Below are 4506 nucleotides of genomic sequence, written 5' to 3'. Positions count from 1 at the left end.
TGTTTAGTATTTTTGGACTATGGTATCCACTTTGATTATTAAATATCAAAATCTATTGAAATATGTGAGAACTTTTTGGCCTAATAGATATAGCAATTTATTTAAAAGTATTTAAAGTAGATCAGACCCTTCTAGCATTTTTTTCTCAGTCAATTCAAAGGCTAACTTTGTTAATCCTAATTTCTTTTTCTATTTCTTCTCTGTGAGTGAGATAGTGCAGTGATCTACACATGAATTGGCTATGGCCTCAGAGTCTGAGCAAAGAGTCATTTCTGCCCATGGCAGCTATAGTAAGTTATTTGCTTATTTCTATGCCTTTGCTTTCATTTCTCTTCCTCAAAGGCCGTTGCTGTATAAATTAGTCTCCACTCAAGCTAGGTCCATTCTCACTTGAATAACATCACAACATTAAATAATCTATTGTTAAACTATATAGTATGTTTTCTAGTTTTGAAGCTGAACTAAGTTCAAAACACCAACAGATTTAGTGTGAAGTAGAGCGGTCTTATCTTCTTCTTGATAAAGAGTGTTTTATCCATGTATCTTAACCCAGTGAAAAAGGACAATAAGCTTACTCTGGACTTCTTTGCAAGGGAATGTGTATAGAAAGACACTGACCCCATAAAAATATTCAACTTCCAAGACCTCACCACCAAGGAGTATAATTTGATATTAGGATTTCAACATACAGATCTTTAATGGCCACAATCATTCAAAAGATAGCATCACGCCCACAATTATATGGTCCAATGGTCCAGTTTGGTATTCTTTTAGATATCCAGCTGTCTTTCACATGCAATTTCTCAAATCTGTAAATGTTACACCCTCTTTAGTTAAGGGTTAATAGAAGCATTCTTTTGCCTTAAGTGTCCCATTGTCTATCAAGGAATTGGGTCATTTAACCATGTTGAATTCATATCTACAAGTGAGGTAATCCTTGGTAGAAAGGCATAGTAAAATATATTGTCTAATAGTTGAAAACAAAATTGAACACACATTGTAAGGGTGGCATAGAGAGCTTCTATAATACCTATAGTTGAGCCAGTATCTCGTTTGTCCTGAAAATTCAATGCCAAGTAAGAGTCAGTTATCAGAGACTCCATAGAGCTGAGTCATAGGGAATTCTTTCTCTCTGGGACTCGGCCAAAAACAAGGTTTATTAAACCTTACATCACTTTATCATCAAGGTTAACTCCTCACTTTAAGGGCCATTAAGAGGGCTTTATTATTAGTTTGTAATTTTGTATGTTTTAAGTGGAATGACATTATTTTGCCCAAGTGAATAAAATGAAGTACAGTAATTGTAATTGCTATTGCCAGATTCTATAGTGAGCCTCGCTGGAGTTTCCAAAAGTAAAATGATAATGTATCATCATCAACCTGGCCACCATCCTGCCACAGTGACTCCTGGCATATTTCCAATGTTCTCCAACAACCCTTGTGTGTCTCCATACAAGATAGATGATATGTCAAAGCCCAGGTTCATTATGTTTCTACTCTTTTTCCTTCAGTGCAAGATAATCCCTCATCATTGACTCATTTTTTAATGGAGTCCTCCAGTTAAAACTATGTCAAGATCTTACCACAGGATGTCTTGACATTGACTCATTAGTATAGAGAAGAATGTGCTCAAGGAAACTAATGGGTAATATAATGGCCAAGTGACAAATCACAGTATTATACACATAAGACAGATAGCATTGACAGAAGATGATAGACTGAACTACCTGAACATTCATGGCAATTAAATCATACCCGTTTAAGAAAAGTGCTATTAAAAATTAAAAAGAACCAACACACTATAAAGAATATGAATATGTAATAACAAAGTTAATGCCTTGGGCCTGTCTTCTTTCTGGGTGTCTGTCCTGAGGGATAATCTTACAATTAGCTGCTATCTTGCTGCTAAACTCTCCTGAGCACATATATTCTCTTGTTTAACATCTAACTGTACTTATACAGCATACATATGGACATTAACAGAATTGTAAATGGCCAACCATGGCCTTAACAGTTTTTTAAGCTGTCTCACATGATGATGAATTTATTCCTCTGCTATCTTTTGTATTAGATATGATTTGCAGCCCCTATTCATTGCTGTAACTAAGGTCTAGATTTGATATCAGTTCTTCCAGAAATATCTGATGCAAAATGAAAAAAATAAAAACTAAGGTGGAACTCAAAAAAGCCAGGATTTAAATGGTTTTTAAACCATACTCTGCTTAGAATTTAACCATGTGCTTGATACAGGCTCAGCATTTGTTTGTCAGTCTCGATGAGGCTCTGCAGTTTCTCTCATATGTTAAAGATACTTCCAATAATCCATACCTTAAATTAGCTCTTAGTCAGCTAATTGAATGTTAGATGTACTTTTGGAATTGTAATACAAGAGCAAAATGGAGCTGAAGACATGATTCAGTAGGAGCATTGGCTGCATTTACAGTGGACCTAGATGTGAGTCCCAGGTTTTGCCCGGTATTTCATATCTACAGACTCATAACCATCTATAAATCTGATGGCATTTTCTGACCTCTATGGGCACTGCACACACATGGTGCACAGACATACATGTAAGGAAAACACCCATAATATATAATAAATTGAATAAATATTATATATATACAAATAAAATATAAACTTTAAAAATAAAACAGGTAACAAAACAAGCTTCATACAAAAATGACTGAATCATTCTGCTCACATTTCAAGATGTACTGAGAAGAACTTTGTCTATCTTTTATTAGACTATATACAGACATCGGTACAATAGAAATAGAAACTTAGCTGCCATGATTCTGTACTGAGTTTCTGTTCTGAAAAGCAATAGGCAGTTTTCTCTATCTGACTTCTCTCAGACAAAAGTTTGTGCCTCTACCTCATGGAAGACACTTGGAAGGACTTGGCACACGAACCCTCTTAAGACTCAGAAATAACATGTCAAAGTTCTTCTCACAAAGATTATCACTTTAAGGTAGAAAATGATGAAAATGAGCATTAGTTATCATTAAAAACAGTCAATTTAGGGACAAGGGCAAAGATAGACTGTAGGTTATGAATAATGAAGGTAGTACAATTAAAATAACACTGACAGTTTTTAAAATGTTTGTACAACCACCACATTACCTTAGGGGCTTTGGGATTATAGCACCTGTGGTCTTAAAGTTGCAGGGCCTGTACACATTAGCAGGACAGTACCTAGTAGCTGTAGAGCAGTGGTTTTCAAACTTTCTAATGCTTCAACCCTTTAATACATATTTTTCACACTGTAGTGGCCTCCAATTATAAAATTATTTTTGCTGCTACTTCATGACTATAATTTAGCTACTGCTACACATTGTATTGTAAATAATTTTTGAGACAAAGGTTTTCCAAAGGGGTCATAACCCATGGGTTGAGAACAACTCTTGTAGAGGAAAATGCAGAGTCAAGGTGAAGATGAGGAGGATTTAAAACTCTTAAATATGTCTGGAAACATATCTGCCCCTGGCCGTGGTAACAAGCTTCTACAAAAAAAAACTTGAGAAAGATAGTAAGCACAATGGATGACAAAGATGATGAGGACAATTTTAATGATGAGGAAACTGCAGAAAAAGTTCCAGTGAAGAAATTTGTATGAGATACCTCAGCCAAAAATGCATAAAAATCAAGCCAAAATGAAAAAGACTTAAAGGTATCATCACTAAGATAAAAAGATCAAGAGTCCCCCAAGAAACAGGAGAAAGCACCTAAAACACTAAAAGGTTCTACTTCTATAGAAAACATTAAGGTAAAAATATAAGCAAGGTCAGAAAAATCACATTGAACAATCCTGTGCACTGGTAAATTAAGGACACAGACACAGATGGGGAAAGAGGAAAAGGAGATAAAAATACAGCTCATACTGAATACCATCATCAACCCAGACCAAAGATTTCCATTTCAATATCAATCGCTTTCCTGATTGTCCATCCACCCCACAAACCCCCAGCCTCATGCATGCTGGAAGCAATCTCTTGTTTTCCTACAGCATTTTCCCATCATTCTTAAGATGTAGAGAAAATTATTACTTTCTGCTATTTGTGTGTAGGGCTCATCTCCTTGACCATGTTTTAAGGCCTTTGTAACCTTTGATATTCAATAAATTTTTGAATGGACCAAAAGACAAAAGGAAAGAGAAGAAATAGCAAATTGAATTCAAAATTGTCCTTAGCTACTAAGTTACATGCATCATATTTCTTTCAAACTACAGTTTTCTTCAGAACTTCAAAGTTAAAATAATGTATCTGATTATTATGTTAGCATTGCACCTGGATAAAGAAAGCTGTATTGTAAAAAGTGAATAATACAACAATTTTATTTCAAAAACAGAAACATACTAAACATATTCAACTTAAGCCCTCTAGGGGCAAGCAGGTGGTGGTCAAGCACAGTTTGCTCCTGCTTCAGTTCCTAAATACTCTTGCTGTAATTTCTAATCTATAATTCAACATGCTGGTCATGTACGCTTCACAAGATTACTTTTTTGAT

General features: G+C 35.0%; 1 pseudogene; it reads left to right on the top strand.

The window, feature by feature from the left end:
• The first annotated feature begins 241 nt into the window (after positions 1 to 241).
• Positions 242 to 3802, top strand: LOC130864819 (nucleophosmin-like; annotated as a pseudogene).
• Positions 3803 to 4506: the final 704 nt, after the last annotated feature.

The sequence above is a fragment of the Chionomys nivalis genome, chromosome 22 (genome assembly GCF_950005125.1).
Source record: "Chionomys nivalis chromosome 22, mChiNiv1.1, whole genome shotgun sequence".
Classification (NCBI taxonomy): Eukaryota; Metazoa; Chordata; class Mammalia; order Rodentia; family Cricetidae; genus Chionomys; species Chionomys nivalis.
Note: the sequence above shows the minus strand (reverse complement) of the source record. Positions and strands in the feature narration are given on the sequence as shown.